This window comes from Zingiber officinale, chromosome 2B, assembly GCF_018446385.1.
Source record: "Zingiber officinale cultivar Zhangliang chromosome 2B, Zo_v1.1, whole genome shotgun sequence".
Lineage (NCBI taxonomy): Eukaryota > Viridiplantae > Streptophyta > Magnoliopsida > Zingiberales > Zingiberaceae > Zingiber > Zingiber officinale.
Genome location: NC_055989.1, coordinates 37,561,298 through 37,579,657, shown reverse-complemented (window position 1 = coordinate 37,579,657; position 18,360 = coordinate 37,561,298). Strand labels below are relative to the sequence as shown.

General features: G+C 37.2%; 1 non-coding gene across 1 annotated transcript; it reads left to right on the top strand.

The window, feature by feature from the left end:
- The first annotated feature begins 3,414 nt into the window (after positions 1–3,414).
- Positions 3,415–3,522, top strand: LOC122049827. The gene has a single exon (XR_006131082.1). It is a non-coding gene; the product is annotated as a small nucleolar RNA R71 (small nucleolar RNA).
- Positions 3,523–18,360: the final 14,838 nt, after the last annotated feature.

Here is an 18,360-nt window from a genome sequence, read left to right as displayed (position 1 = left end):
AACACAGGGAGACTAACACACTCATAATAAGAAGGAGCCCAAAAATGTAATTTGGGATTGGTGCGGTAGTTCAATGATAGTTCTCTAGTGGAATGAATTATCATTGATAAAATTAAGTTGTGTGTTCAAGCACGGGATGCTTAATTTTATCGGGAGACCAAAACCAATTCCTCCTCTCGGTCCCTATCGTAGCCTCTTATTTATAGAGTTCTATACCCACCTATACCCACCTTCTATACCCACCCAATAGGGGCCGACCAAGCTAGCTTGGGAACAAGCTAGGGCCGGCCTAGGTATAAAATTGGGTGGCCAGCTTGAACCCAAGCTAGTAGGGCCGGCCAAAATAAATTAAAAAAGAAATTTAATTTTAATTTTTATTATTATGTGGAAGATATATTTTAAAGAGAATTAAAATTAAAATATCTCTCTTGTAAAAGATCTACAAAAGATTAAAGAAAGAGATTAGATCTCTTTCCTTATTTGTAGATTGGAGAGATGTTTTATTTTTTCTTTAAAAATTATTCACATGTTGATAAAATTAAAATTATAGAAATTTCCTTTTATCAACCATGAAGAGATTTTAAAGAGAAATTTTATTTTTTAAAATTTTCGGAAACAAATTAGGACGTTTTAATTGTTGATTAAAACTTGTCCTCTTTTGTTTTCCAATGATGTGGCCGGCCACTTGATATTAATTGGGGAAATTTTATTTTATTTCTCTCAATTAAATCATGTCAAGGAAATTAAGGAAAATTTATTGTAATTAAATTTCCTAATTTGCCTAGGCCAAGGAATATAAAAGAAGGGGTGAGGGTGCCTTCACAAGACACAACATCTATTATTCCTCTCCCTTTTTTTGTTCCTTGGTGTGGCCGGCCAACCTCTCCTTATCTTCCTCTTGTGGTGGCCGAACCCTACCCTTCTATTGGAGCTCTTGTGGTGGCCAGATACTACTCGGAGAAGGAGAAGAAGAAGGAGAGAAAGCTAGCATCTCTTGGAGCTTGGTTAGTATTTTGTTTTTCTTCCTTGGTGAAGCTTCCTCTTTGTTGGCCGAACCTAGCTAGGAGGAGAAGAAGGTGATTGGTGGTTTCTCATCTCGGAAGATCGTTGCCCACACAACGTCCGAGGTTAGAAGAGGAATACGGTAGAAGATCAAGAGGTTTTTCTACAAGGTATAACTAGTAAATTTTATTTCCGCATCATGCTAGTTATTTATGGAAATAATACCAAATACAAGAGGCTTACGTTCTAGAATTTCGAATATGGTTTTTCGAAGTTGTGTTCTTTTGTTTTCTTTCTTTTCCTTGTGATTTGATTGTTCTCTTTGGTTAACCTAAAGTTATTTTAGGAAATTAAATATTAGCTTTCTGTTAAAGGTTTTGTCTAGTCGGTGGTGGTTGCTCCCATATCCAAGAAGGCCATGTGCCTCGCCACGTCAGTACTGGGAACCTTTTATGGAAATTAATATTTAATGGAATTAATAACTTAAGGAGACTTGGGTCGAACGTGTTAAGTTCCGCAGGAGATCCAAGTCAAAACCTAAAAGAACAAATAGATTAAGTTTTGGATCAAACGTGTTAAGTTCCGCAGGCGATCCAAAATTTAATTTAAAAGAACACATGGTAGCTAGGAAAAGGTTCAGATCTTTGTACAAAATTTTTGTACAGTGGAACCTATAGGTTTTCCGAGTAGCAAACAACAACCTTGTGAGAACCGAGTGGTCTATTAATGTTATGACTATTTTATGAATTCCAATGCAAGAGAGTTAGAAGAACCAACACAACAATCAGAAATCAATGTGGACTTTGAACTACTTGCACTACTTCAGAGAGACGTAGAAGAAAAGGAATTTGTGCCATATACATTAGATGGATGGAATGATATTGATGAAGAAGTGAAGGATAGGATGTGGAAGCATGGTCGCATGATGAAATGTAGTTTCTCGATGATGCAATAGGAAGCACGATCGCATGGTTATCTAAATTTATAATATTGTGTGATTGATACATATTATACTAATTTGTGTGGATTGTAAGTTTAATTGATGTTATGTAATTGCTAGTTTGTTAGAGATTTCATGTCTTGTTTTAGATCTTTAGAGTCTTTTGGTATAATGAAAAACTATGACTTTTATTAATTTTGTATGGATATGATTTGAACTCAATTTGTTGTAAAATTTTGGTTTATTATTTTCGCCAAATTATTTTTTTTTAATATAGTTAAGACCATCAACAGCGTACGTTTGCACGCCGCAGAAAATATTATCCGCAGCGTGCTTTGCACGCTGCATAAAATATTATCTGCCGCATGCTTTGCGTGCTGCGGAAAATATTATCCGTAGCGTGCAATGCACGCCGCGGATAATATTTTACGCATCGTACTTTGCACGCTGCGGATAATATTTTCCGCGGCGTGCAAAGTACGCCGCACATAATTTATGACTTTTAACAGCTTTTAACTGTGCAACACGCAATGCGCACTGCGAAAAGCAAATTTGCGCACTGCGAAAAGCCATTTTTGTTGTAGTGAGAGGGCTCTTCTTCTAATTCAATTCCCTTCTGGGTAGTCATCTGGAGATCTTCCAAAGTCCGTTCGCTCCTTAGCTCAATGCGGTTGCAATGTTCCATCGGGTTTATGTCGGGCTTTCCCAGAAATGCTCCTAGCGTTCTTGAAAAGGACTGGGCTATCTGGACGATCTAGCTATCTTGCATCTTTTGATGCTTTTCAGAATTCTCCATTCTTTGATTCAATTTCTTAATTTCGTTCATCATTTCTTTTTGCTCCAAGAGAGCTTCTTCAAGCATCTTTTCAATTCTGGATAGTTGAGAGGATTGCTGTTGTTGATGAGTCTGTTGTCCAGATTGGTAGCTTTGTTGCCCAGGTTGGTAGCTTGGCTTTGCTGGTCCTTGATCTTGATTGCCCCGGTAAGAAAAATTTGGATAGTTCCTCCACCCAGGGTTGTATGTGTTAGAGTAGAGATTGTTTTGCCTTTGGTTATATCCGACTATAACATCACATTGCTCAAGATGGTTTATTTGTGCTTGTATTGGCCCTAGGGCGCAAGTATCTTGAGCATGATCTGAACTTCCACAAGTTTCGCATACACACACTATTGCATTGGCTGTGTTGTTCCCCATGGTCTCAAACTTCTTGGTCAGAGCATCCATCTTTGCAGACATTAGCGTGACTGCATCTACGTCAAATTTTCCTAATGCCTTGATTGGATACCCAGGGAAGGAACCTCCAGATCTCTCAGTTGCCCATTGATGATGGTTCTAGGCCACATTCTCTATTATTTCTTCAGCTTCATCAAGTCTCTTGTTCATCAATGCCCCTCCTGTTGTAGAATCGAGGGACACCTTCGTGTGATAGTTGATTCCATTGTAGAATGTGTGCAGCACCAACCACTTCTCGAGGCCATGATGAGGGCACTGTCTCAGCATACTCTTGAATCTGTCCCATGCTTTGAACAACGATTCTGAGTCTACCTGTTTGAAGCTTGAAATTAAATTCCTGATGTGTGCAGTTTTACTTAGCGGGTAAAATTTGTCCAGATATTTTTGCTCACACTGCTCCCAAGATGTAATGCAGTTTGCTAGTAAAGAATTAAACCACTACTTGGCTCTGTCTTTCAGGGGAAATCTAAAAGGAAGTAACCTTACTGTTTCTAGAGGGACCCCGTTCACTTTCATAGTACTACAGATCTCATAGAAAAGCTCCAAGTGATGATTGGAATCATCGTGCGGTCCTCCTCCAAATTGATTTTGCTGAACCATGTGGATCACTGCAGGCTTGATTTCAAAATGTTAGCTTCAATTGGTGGTCGGGTGATGCTAGACCGAAGCCCTCATGCATAAGGTGTTGCGTAGTCCTTCAAAAGCATGTCAGCCATTTCTGAAGTTTCTTGTTCTGCTTGGAGTTTTTGCAAGTTTCTTCTCCTCAGGAAAGTTCTATCAATTTCTGGATCAAACGGTAGAAGTTTTCCTGAAAGATTAGCTCTTCACATGCAAAAAAAAAAAACAAGATATTGAATAATCCAAGTGTAGAATAAAAGAAAGAGTTTATATATATATATATATATATATGAAATAAAGAAAAACAAGGTCTAGTCTAATCCAATATGATTATCACTAATGTTATAGAAGTGGTCCCCAGCAACGACGCTAAAAATTTGTTACGCTTCCGCAAGTGCACAGATACGTCATCAGTAATAAAAGATTATCGATCCCACGAGAACTGGTTATAAGCACTAGCGATTGTTCACGTAGAATTAGCTAAACTACCGATGGTTGTAGGTGAACTATTTCTTAAGAAGAAAAGAACTTAGGAAGTAGATGTGAGAACTAGTGAGAGAGAGAGAGTGAGAGAGAGAGAGAGAGAGAGAGAGTTTTACTCGGCTTGGGAAGAGCTCTAGGAGTTCGGTTTCGTTATGGTGGTAGTTGACGTATCATGTTCTATCCTTTCCTCATTGTCAATCAACATGTACTCATCGGAAGTTCAAGTTACTACCCTAAGCACTAAATAGAGAAGATTCTTGTGAAACCTATTACCGTTAACCCCTGTCACTAGGGCGCCTCTGTAGATCACAAGAATACAAATCTGATCGGTATCATTAAGGATAGAGATAAGGGCTTGGTTTGGTTTCCTACGTCCTTGTCAGGAATTGTCTCTCCTTTCAAGGGAGTATCCTAGATGTCCATGAACATGTTACCCCTGTCACTAGGGCCTCTCGAGTATACGATCTAAGTTCCTATCTTTACAAAATTAGCAATTCCTGCACAATCAATTAATATGACATGGTAATCTGAAGCAAGTTTCATGCATATTTGTAACGCCCGCCCTTCTTACCCAACCCAAAGGTGGCGCTACGTTCTTATACTACTTACGTACATGTTTTACTATAACAGCGGAAGAATAAAAAATTTAAACCATTCATTTTATTTAAATAAGCATGATATCACAGATTAAATGTGCATATATTGAACTTAAAACTAATCATATTAATCTGTCCGAATCGTTCTTTGCCGAGCCACCACCACACACATCATTATCCGCTCCTCCTGTTGCTCCTCAAGTTCATCCAGTTCTTTTATCTGCGGTACCAGGAAAGTAAGCTGTGAGCACTCATGGCTCAGTAAGTTCCTTTCCTACTCACTAAAACCGAAAATCATCGTATATTAACATCATGCGTAATATCATAAGCATACAACATACAAAGGTATCATATTCATATCATCATGGCATCATATCAAATCATTAGCTAATTCAAGCACATATGCAGGCAATGCATCATGAATTTGAAAACTTATACTTGTAAATACTTGAAATTAATATCATCATCAGTTGGGATCCCGGTTTGTACCACATACATCATACGTAGGTCCAAGGTAGCAAGTCTTGAACCCTACCATACATACATACTAGGCCCGAGTCTTACTCCATCGACCTAGGGCATCAGAAGCCCATTACTGACGAAGCCCGAGTCTTATTCCATCGACCCCGGGGCGTTTACGGAGCCCACCCTTGGTACAAACCATACAAAGTAATTTATCATGCATAACTATCATATCATATCCCTAACAATCTTTCATGCATTTCATTTTTCATTCTTCTCATTATGTATAGCATTTCATATGCTATCACATATCATGGCATTCACATAATTTCATTCTTCTCATTATGTATAGCATTTCATATGCTATCACATATCATGGCATTTACGTACATTTCTTCTCATTATGTATAGCATATCATCGACCCCGGGGCGTTTACGGAGCCCACCCTTGGTACAAACCATACAAAGTAATTTATCATGCATAACTATCATATCATATCCCGAACAATCTTTCATGCATTTCATTTTTCATTCTTCTCATTATGTATAGCATTTCATATGCTATCACATATCATGGCATTCACATAATTTCATTCTTCTCATTATGTATAGCATTTCATATGCTATCACATATCATGGCATTTACGTACATTTCATTCTTCTCATTATGTATAGCATTTCATATGCTATCACATATCATGGCATTTACATAAATTTCATTCTTCTTATTATGTATAGCATTTCATATGCTATCACATATCATGGCATTTACATAAATTTCATTCTTCTCATTATGTATAGCATTTCATATGCTATCACATATCATGGCATTTACATAAATTTCATTCTTCTCATTATGTATAGCCTTTCATATGCTATCACATATCATGGCATAACATAAATTTCATTGCATAACATTTCCTAGGTTTCTTTCTTTCCTTTTTTTTCTTTTATTTCCTTCACATGGCCGAAACCTACCATTCTTTAGCTAGGTTTTTAAGTAGTCTAAAGCATGAAAACCTAAGTGAGTTTCATGGTAAAATTTACTAAGAAACAAACATATAAATTTAGTTCATGAACAACTTGGCCGAAACATACAAATCTTTTAACATCTTTGTATCCTACCTCATGAGCATGTTTATTTAAATTTAAGGGTATTCCTAACCCTAAACCCCTTCTTGGCCGAAACATATGGGTGGGTTTCCTTTTAGTTCAAACATCTTCTAAGCAAGAAAACTAATTACATGGTCCCTAACATTTCATAGGAAGAACCTTGTACTAGTTGAGTAAAACAATGAATTTCTCTAGCCTCTTAAAAATATTTTTGGCCGAAATTCTAGGGTTAAGTGCTCCTCTTATCAAGCATCATATAGGTATAAAAACATGAAGAAGAATCCTTTTCCATGGCATAGAAAATCTATCATTTAGTGAAGACTAGTTAAACATCACTAGATTTCGAAAGCTCTTCTTAACCGAATTTTCTCATACTTGTTTCTAGGTTTTAAAATCCTCATAAAATCATAAAAACATGTAAAAAGCCTTGTACCACAGGTGAGGGGAAGCTTACCTTCTTTGCTTAAGTTTCCTAGAATTGAGAACTTGCTTGGACCTTTCTTCTTGCTTGCTAGGTTCGGCACCAATGGAGGGAAAGGAGTGGCTAGGTCTTTTGGTGGAGAGGGGAGGAAGAAGAAGCTTCTTCCTCTTGTGTTGCTCGGCAACAACAAGGAAGAAAGAAGAGGGAGGGAGTGAGGAGGAAGAGGAGACAGTACATATAAGAACGTAGCGCCGCCTTTGGGTTGGGTAAGAAGGGCGGGCGTTACAGGTGGTATCAGAGCGAAGTTTTGCCAGCTCACTACACACACATCAAGCTCCTTCCTGCCGCTCCAAGTAAGTACAGTTGCATAATTTATTTGTATGCAAAATAGTATGATACTCTAAGATACATGAATGGTAGCCTAGGAAGGATACCTTAAGCTATACCCTAGAGAATGGTGCATGATGATAAGTAGGATGCATGAATGGTAGCCTAGATACAAGAACCTTAGGCTATAACATAAGAGGAATAATGAATCGGAGCAGAAATTGTTATTCTAAGTTCGGGGATGAACTTTCAATAAGTAGGGGAGTTTGTAACACCCCTAGAAAGCCTAGATAAGAAAATAAGGGTAATGAGAGTACGAGTGAAAAGAAGATGTAAATATTCTATGTTAAATATTAAGATGGATTTAGATGATTAAAACTTTATGAAAGAAAAATAAAGTTGAGAATATAATCATCTATGCATGATTTAAAATGTATGGAATTAATGTAGACAAAAGGAAGAAATATGAGATAATATGTACATGTATGAAATATTTATGCATAATGCATAATATGGAAATATACGAATTATTATGTACAAAAGAAAATAAAAATGTTAGAAGAGAGATTGAACCTTGGACCTCTTGTAAGGAACATGTATAGGATACCAAAGGGGATAGGAGAATTATTGATAAGGAGAGAAAGGATTAAGTAGTTAAGAATAAGAAAGGATTCTTTTTACTTAAAAGAAAAAGGAAGTAAAAAGAAATAAAAATATACATAACCAAGTTTTGAACCTTGGTTCTCTTGTGGATGCATGCATGTATTAACCAAGTGGGATAGGAGAGAATATTGTAAGAGGAGAGATAGGAATTTTAATTAAAGGAGAAAAAAGAGAGAGATTAAGGGAAAGAAAAGAGAGAACTCAAGAGGCATATCTCTAGAATATTCTTGTCATTTAAGGGGAGAAATGAATAGGGAGGATGAATCAAGTCAAGTTCCCTCCCCTCCTTTTAGTATAAATAGGCATGGAGGGGGGCTTCAACTTCATCCTCAACCCACTCATCCTCCTCTCCTCCCTTTGTGCTGAGACCTCCCTCTCCCTCTCTTTTCTTCTTGTTGCCGAGCAACACAAGAGGAAGGAAGCTCCTCTTCCTCCTCACTCCCTCCCTCTTCTTTCTTTCTTGTTGTTGCCGAGCAACACAAAGAGGAAGAAGCCTCTTCTTACTCCTCTCCACCAAAAGACCTAGCCACTCCTCTCCTCCATTGGTGCCGAGCATAGCAAGCAAGGAAGAAAGGTCCAAGCAAGTTCCCAACTCTAGGAAACTTAAGCGAAGAAAGTAAGCTTCCCCTCACCTGTGGTACAAGGCTTTTATGTGATTTTCGATTTATAAGGATTAGAAAACCTAGGAAAGAATTTAAGAAAATTCGGCTAAAGAAAAGGTTTTCAAATCTAGGATGATTTAAACAAGACCTCATTTCATGATAAGATTTTCTATGCTATGTAGAAGGATTCCTTTCCATGATTTTATATTGATATGATGTATGATCAGAGGAGTATCTAACCTTAGGATTTCAACCAAAAATATTTTAAAGAGGTGAGTAAGATTATTGTCTAACCGAACTAGTACAAGGTTCCTTCTATGAAATGCTAAGAAAATGAAATTATGTTATATGCCATGATATGTGATAGCATAGGAAATGCTATACATAATGTTATGTAATATGCCATGATATGTAATAGCATAGGAAATGCTAAACATAAAGAAGAGAAAATGAAATTATGTTATATGCCATGATATGTGATAGCATAGGAAATGCTAAACATAATGAGGAGAAAATGAAATTATGTTATATGCCATGATATGTGATAGCATAGGAAATGCTATACATAATGTTATGTAATATGCCATGATATGTGATAGCATAGGAAATGCTAAACATAATGAGGAGAAAATGAAATTATATTATATGCCATGATATGTGATAGCATAGGAAATGCTATACATAATGTTATGTAATATGCCATGATATGTGATAGCATAAGGAAATGCTATACAAAATGAAGAAATGAAATTATGTTATGTATATGCCATGATATGTGTTAGCATAGGAAATGCTATACATAATGAGAAAAGAATGAAATTTATGCTATGTATATGCCATGATATGTGATAGCATAGGAAATGCTATACATAATGAGAAAAGAATGAAATTTATGTTATGTATATGACATGATATGTGATAGCATAAGGAAATGCTATACATAATGAAGGAATGAAATTATATTATGTAATATGCCATGATATGTGATAGCATAAGGAAATGCTATACATAATGAAAAGAAACGAAAAAGGAAATGCATGAAAGATTGTTAAGGACATGATATGATAGTTATGCATGATATGTTATTTTATATGGTTTGTACCAAGGCTGGGCTCCGTAAACGCCCCGGGGTCGATGGAATAAGACTCGGGCCTCGTCAGTAATGGGCTTCTGAATGCCCTAGGTCGATGGAGTAAGACTCGGGCCTAGTATGTATGTATGGTAGGGTTCAAGACTTGCTACCTTGGACCTACTTAAGAAGCGCGCGCATGATGTATGTGGTACAAACCGGGATCCCCTATAATGATGAGATTAATTTCAAGTACTTATAAGTATAAGTTTTCAAATTCATGATGCATTGCCTACATATGTGCTTGAATTATCTGATGATTAGATATAATGTCATGATATGAATATGATACCCTTGTATGTCGTATGCTTATGATACTACGCATGATATTAATATACGATGATTTTCGGTTTTAGTGAGTAGGAAAGGAACTTACTGAGCCATGAGTGCTCACAGCTTACTTTCCTTGTACCGCAGATAAAGAAGCTGGATGAGCTAGAGGAGCAACAGGAGGAGCAGATAGTGATGTGTGTGGTGGTGGCTCGGCAAAGAACGATCCGGACAAATTAATATGATTAGTTATAAGTTCAATATATGCACATTTGAACAAATCAGAATATGTGATATTATGCTTAATAAATTAAATTCTTAAAGTTTTTATTCTTCCGCTGTTATAGTAAAACATGTACGTAAGTAGTATAAGAACGTAGCGCCGCCTTTGGTTGGGTAAGAAGGGCGGGCGTTACAGGTGAAATTAATATCATCATCATTGGGGATCCCGGTTTGTACCACATACATCATACGTAGGTCCAAGGTAGCAAGTCTTGAACCCTACCATACATACATACTAGGCCCGAGTCTTACTCCATCGACCTAGGGCATCAGAAGCCCATTACTGACGAGGCCCGAGTCTTATTCCATCGACCCCGGGGCGTTTACGGAGCCCACCCTTGGTACAAACCATACAAAGTAATTTATCATGCATAACTATCATATCATATCTCTAACAATCTTTCATGCATTTCATTTTTCATTCTTCTCATTATGTATAGCATTTCATATGCTATCACATATCATGGCATTCACATAATTTCATTCTTCTCATTATGTATAGCATTTCATATGCTATCACATATCATGGCATTTACGTACATTTCATTCTTCTCATTATGTATAGCATTTCATATGCTATCACATATCATGGCATTTACATAAATTTCATTCTTCTTATTATGTATAGCATTTCATATGCTATCACATATCATGGCATTTACATAAATTTCATTCTTCTCATTATGTATAGCATTTCATATGCTATCACATATCATGGCATTTACATAAATTTCATTCTTCTCATTATGTATAGCCTTTCATATGCTATCACATATCATGGCATAACATAAATTTCATTGCATAACATTTCCTAGGTTTCTTTCTTTCCCCTTTTTTTTTTCTTTTATTTCCTTCACATGGCCGAAACCTACCATTCTTTAGCTAGGTTTTTAAGTAGTCTAAAGCATGAAAACCTAAGTGAGTTTCATGGTAAAATTTACTAAGAAACAAACATATAAATTTAGTTCATGAACAACTTGGCCGAAACATACAAATCTTTTAACATCTTTGTATCCTACCTCATGAGCATGTTTATTTAAATTTAAGGGTATTCCTAACCCTAAATTTAGGAAATCAGGTATGGCTAGAAGACGAAATGCCAAAACGGAGGAGACAGTACCTCCACCTGATTGGGCACAAGTAGTTACTGAGCTACAACGACAGCTTACGGAACGGCAACAAATGATTGCTGCCATGATAAATCAACAAGGGAATCCCGCTACCCCAAATCAGAATAATACGCCAAACATACCAGTAGTGGAACCGGAGCCAGTGGCAGCACCGGTACCACCAGTGAAGAATTCTCATATTTCTCATGATATGTGATAGCATATGAAATGCTATACATAATAAGAAGAATGAAATTTATGTAAATGCCATGATATGTGATAGCATATGAAATGCTATACATAATGAGAAGAATGAAATGTACGTAAATGCCATGATATGTGATAGCATATGAAATGCTATACATAATGAGAAGAATGAAATTATGTGAATGCCATGATATGTGATAGCATATGAAATGCTATACATAATGAGAAGAATGAAAAATGAAATGCATGAAAGATTGTTAGGGATATGATATGATAGTTATGCATGATAAATTACTTTGTATGGTTTGTACCAAGGGTGGGCTCCGTAAACACCCCGGGGTCGATGGAATAAGACTCGGGCCTCGTCAGTAATGGACTTCTGATGCCCTAGGTCGATGGAGTAAGACTCGGGCCTAGTATGTATGTATGGTAGGGTTCAAGACTTGCTACCTTGGACCTACGTATGATGTATGTGGTACAAACCGGGATCCCCAATGATGATGATATTAATTTCAAGTATTTACAAGTATAAGTTTTCAAATTCATGATGCATTGCCTGCATATGTGCTTGAATTAGCTAATGATTTGATATGATGCCATGATGATATGAATATGATACCTTTGTATGTTGTATGCTTATGATATTACGCATGATGTTAATATACGATGATTTTCGGTTTTAGTGAGTAGGAAAGGAACTTACTGAGCCATGAGTGCTCACAGCTTACTTTCCTGGTACCGCAGATAAAAGAACTGGATGAACTTGAGGAGCAACAGGAGGAGCGGATAATGATGTGTGTGGTGGTGGCTCGGCAAAGAACGATTCGGACAGATTAATATGATTAGTTATAAGTTCAATATATGCACATTTAATCTGTGATATCATGCTTATTTAAATAAAATGAATGGTTTAAATTTTTTATTCTTCCGCTGTTATAGTAAAACATGTACGTAAGTAGTATAAGAACGTAGCGCCGCATTTGAGTTGGGTAAGAAGGGCGGGCGTTACAGTTGGTATCAGAGCAAAGTTTTGCCAGCTCACTACACACACATCAAGCTCCTTCCTGCCGCTCCAAGTAAGTACAGTTGCTTAATTTATTTATATGAAAATATTTGTATGATACTCTAGGATGCATGAATGGTAGCCAAGGAAGGATACCTTAAACTATACCCTAGAGAATGGTGCATAATGATAAGTAGGTGATATGCTAAGATGCATGAATGGTAGCCTAGATACAAGAACCTTAGGCTATAACATAAGAGGAATAATGAATCTTTAAAATCTTGTAGAAATGGACTATATCCCGTTCGAATACGATTCCGAGGATGTGGAATATTCTGGCGAATACCTCGAGTTCGCGGTTGAACCTGAGATGCTGGAATACTTCGCCGCGGGATCTCCGGAACACGGCGAGTTCGGAGAGGAAGATCTCGAGGAAATCGAGGAAGGAAATTTGAACGATTATGAAGATGAAAATGAAGAAATTATGGAATACTATGAAGAAGAGAACGAGTTTCCTGAGATGGTCGAGGATGAATTTAACCTTGCTGAATACATGGAAATGGGTTTCAACCCCAACGATATAATAGACTTCGAGTGGGGACTGAACAACCTCGAGGAGGAACTAGACGAAGACCCGATGGAACTGGACGAACCTGTTGAAGAAGACGAGGGAATGGATGAAGAGACAATAATCGACCCGGAAGAGGCACCGGAGATTCAACCTCCGATAATGCCTGATCCACCCCAGGATGGTCTGGGCAAGTCGATACAGGTTGGGTTGATAATGACTACTGCTCTCATGTCCTTTATGGCAGGAGTAGTCGCAACCTACCTGGCTTTTTAAGAGAAGAAGTTATGTAATAAAAGCTTTTTGATGAATACAAAGAGTAGAAATGGTATCAATCTAAGTATAAGAATGATAATACCATCGGCTAGATCTTGACGTGTAAGAAAGATAAGGTAATCTAAAGGTGATATGACAATCTAAGAAAGAATACCTCAATGATAACCCAAAATGGCATGAAACCTAGACATGATGTGTTAAGATATTCATGCATGAATGATAACTTAGGCTAATCTTGTTATCATTTAGGAAATCAGGTATGGCTAGAAGACGAAATGCCAGAACGGAGGAGACAGTACCTCCACCTGATTGGGCACAAGTAGTTACTGAGCTACAACGACAGCTTACGGAACAGCAACAAATGATTGCTGCCATGATAAATCAACAAGGGAATCCCGCTACCCCAAATCAGAATAATACGCCAAACATACCAGTAGTGGAACCGGAGCCAGTGGCAGCACCGGTACCACCAGTGAATCTGGCACCGGTAGTTTGTCCGGAAGCGTATATAATCCAGTGGCAAAGACTGAGGCCGGAGAAATTCTCTGGAAATTGTGAAGCATGGGACGCACAAGCTTGGTTTAAGACAATGGAGAGCATGGTAGAACTATTGGACTGGCCTGAGCATGAAAAGGTCAAATGCGTATCCTTCTGTCTCACAGGAGACGCCCGAATGTGGTGGGACAGAGTGAAAGTGAAAAGGCCAGTGAATCAAATGAGTTGGGCAGATTTTGAGACGGAATTCTTCGAAGAATTCTTCCACACTCGGGTGACAAGTAGGCACTATGATGAATTCACTGAATTTCGGCAAGGTAACCTAACGGTGGAAGAAGCGATAAAAAAATTCAACCGCCTGGCGCGACTATGCCCGGAATTAGTTAGGACGGAAGGAGAAAGGGTCAGGCTTATGCTAAAGATGCTCAGACCCGAGATAGCACTTAATGTGGCCGGCGGAGTTAACAGACCACGGACCACAGAAGAGTTAGTTAGCAGTGCCCTGAATACTGAACACTACCTGAAGGCACTAGACAAGGACAAGAAGCAAGCTCAGAAGGAAGAACTAGAAAATGTTAAAGCCAACTGGAAAGGGAACCACGGCGGAAAGGGAAAACGATGGAATGACACTGAGATTGGTCCGTCCAACAAGCAGCTCAAGTTTTCTCTGTGCAATACATGTGGGAAGAAACATCCAGGGACATGTCGTACGGGCACTAATAGGTGCTACAACTGTGGGATAGAGGGTCATAAAGCAAAAGACTGTCGTAAGGGCAAAATTAAATGCTACGACTGTGGACTAGAAGGACATCTATCTAGAGACTGCCCTACTAAAGCACCACAGTATGTTTCGAATCAAGGCGGTCCCGCAAGGTTACACCAACTGCAGACTTCCATTGAGGGACCCTCAATAAGTCAAGGGAGATTAGAAGCTCCACCAACATCTAGGGGAATCTGAGCAGAAATTGTCATTCTAAGTTCGGGGATGAACTTTCAATAAGTAGGGGAGATTGTAACACCCCTAGAAAGCCTAGAAGGGTAATGGGAGTACGAATGAAAAGAGGATGTAAATACTCTATGTTAAATATTAAGATGGATTTAGATGATTAAAACTTTATGAAAGAAAAATAAAGTTGAGAATATAATCATCTAAGCATGATTTAAAATGTATGGAATTAATGTGGACAAAAGAAAGAAATAAGAGATAATATGTACATGTATGAAATATTTATGCATAATGCATAATATATATGAATTATTATGTGTAAAAGAAAATAAAATGTTAGAAGAGAGATTGAACCTTGGATCTCTTGTAGGGAACATGTCTAGGATACCAAAGGGGATAGGAGAATTATTGATAAGGAGAGAAAGGATTAAGTAGTTAAGAATAAGAAAGGATTTTTTTTACTTAAAAGAAAAAGGAAGTAAAAAGAAATAAAAATATACATAACCAAGTTTTGAACCTTGGTTCTCTTGTGGATGCATGCATGTATTAACCAAGTGGGATAAGAGAGGATATTGTAAGAGGAGAGATAGAAAATTTTATTAAAGGAGAGAAAAGAGAGAGATTAAGAGAGAACTCACAAGGCATATCTCTAGAATATTCCTATCATAAAGAAGAGGAATAAATGGGGAGGATGAATCAAGTCAAATTTCCTCCCCTCATTTTAGTATAAATAGGCATGGAGGGGTGACTTCAAATTCATCCTCCACTCCTCTCCCTCTCCTCCTCCCTCTTGTGCCGAGACCCCCTCTCCCTCTCCTCTTCTTCTTGTTGCCAAGCAACACAAGAGGAAGGAAGCTCCTCTTCCTCCTCACTCCCTCCCTCTTCTTTCTTCCTTGTTGTTGCCGAGCAACACAAGAGGAAGAAGCTTCTTCTTCCTCCCCTCTCCACCAAAAGACCTAGCCACTCCTTTCCCTCCATTGGTGCCGAACCTAGCAAGCAAGAAGAAAGGTCCAAGCAAGTTCTCAATTCTAGGAAACTTAAGCAAAGAAGGTAAGCTTCCCCTCACCTGTGGTACAAGGCTTTTTACATGTTTTTATGATTTTATGAGGATTTTAAACCTAGAAACAAGTATGAGAAAATTCGGTTAAGAAGAGCTTTCGAAATCTAGTGATGTTTAACTAGTTTTCACTAAATGATAGATTTTCTATGCCATGGAAAAGGATTCTTCTTCATGTTTTTATACCTATATGATTCTTGATAAGAGGAGCACTCAACCCTAGAATTTCGGCCAAAAATATTTTTAAGAGGCTAGAGAAATTCATTGTTTTACTCAACTAGTACAAGGTTCTTCCTAAGAAATGTTAGGGACCATGTAATTAGTTTTCTTGCTTAGAAGATGTTTGAACTAAAAGGAAACCCACCCATATGTTTCGGCCAAGAAGGGGTTTAGGGTTAGGAATACCCTTAAATTTAAATAAACATGCTCATGAGGTAGGATACAAAGATGTTAAAAGATTTGTATGTTTCGGCCAAGTTGTTCATGAACTAAATTTATATGTTTGTTTCTTAGTAAATTTTACCATGAAACTCACTTAGGTTTTCATGCTTTAGACTACTTAAAAACCTAGCTAAAGAATGGTAGGTTTCGGCCATGTGAAGGAAATAAAAGAAAAAAAAAAAGGAAAGAAAGAAACCTAGGAAATGTTATGCAATGAAATTTATGTAAATGCCATGATATGTGATAGCATATGAAATGCTATACATAATGAGAAGAATGAAATTTATGTAAATGCCATGATATGTGATAGCATATGAAATGCTATACATAATGAGAAGAATGAAATGTATGTAAATGCCATGATATGTGATAGCATATGAAATGCTATACATAATGAGAAAAATGAAATTATGTGAATGCCATGATATGTGATAGCATATGAAATGTTATACATAATGAGAAGAATGAAAAATGAAATGCATGAAAGATTGTTAGAGATATGATATGATAGTTATGCATGATAAATTACTTTGTATGGTTTGTACCAAGGGTGGGCTCCGTAAACGCCCCGGGGTCGATGGAATAAGACTCGGGCCTCGTCAGTAATGGGCTTCTGATGCTTTAGGTCGATGGAGTAAGACTCGGGCCTAGTATGTATGTATGGTAGGGTTCAAGACTTGCTACCTTGGACCTACGTATGATGTATGTGGTACAAACCGGGATCCCCAATGATGATGATATTAATTTCAAGTATTTACAAGTATAAGTTTTCAAATTCATGATGCATTGCCTGCATATGTGCTTGAATTAGCTAATGATTTGATATGATGCCATGATGATATGAATATGATACCTTTGTATGTTGTATGCTTATGATATTACGCATGATGTTAATATACGATGATTTTCGGTTTTAGTGAGTAGGAAAGGAACTTACTGAGCCATGAGTGCTCACAGCTTACTTTCCTTGTACCGCAGATAAAAGAACTGGATGAACTAGAGGAGCAACAGGAGGAGCGGATAATGATGTGTGTGGTGGTGGCTCGGCAAAGAACGATTCGGACAGATTAATATGATTAGTTATAGAATCAATATATGCATATTTAATCTGTGATATCATGCTTAATGTTAAATAAAATGAATGGTTTAAATTTTTTATTCTTCCGCTGTTATAGTAAAACATGTACGTAAGTAGTATAAGAACGTAGCGCCGCCTTTGGGTTGGGTAAGAAGGGCGGGCGTTACAGTTTGTATAGCATTTCCTTACGCTATCACATATCATGGCATATTACATAACATTATGTATAGCATTTCCTATGCTATCACATATCATGGCATATAATATAATTTCATTTTCTCCTCATTATGTTTAGCATTTCCTATGCTATCACATATCATGGCATATTACATAACATTATGTATAGCATTTCCTTTGCTATCACATATCATGGCATATAACATAATTTCATTTTCTCCTCATTATGTTTAGCATTTCCTATGCTATCACATATCATGGCATATAACATAATTTCATTTTCTCTTCTTTATGTTTAGCATTTCCTACATAAATTTCATTCTTCTCATTATGTATAGCATTTCATATGCTATCACATATCATGGCATTTACATAAATTTCATTCTTCTCATTATGTATAGCCTTTCATATGCTATCACATATCATGGCATAACATAAATTTCATTGCATAACATTTCCTAGGTTTCTTTCTTTCCCCTTTTTTTTTTCTTTTATTTCCTTCACATGGCCGAAACCTACCATTCTTTAGCTAGGTTTTTAAGTAGTCTAAAGCATGAAAACCTAAGTGAGTTTCATGGTAAAATTTACTAAGAAACAAACATATAAATTTAGTTCATGAACAACTTGGCCGAAACATACAAATCTTTTAACATCTTTGTATCCTACCTCATGAGCATGTTTATTTAAATTTAAGGGTATTCCTAACCCTAAACCCCTTCTTGGCCGAAACATATGGGTGGGTTTCCTTTTAGTTCAAACATCTTCTAAGCAAGAAAACTAATTACATGGTCCCTAACATTTCATAGGAAGAACCTTATACTAGTTGAGTAAAACAATGAATTTCTCTAGCCTCTTAAAAAT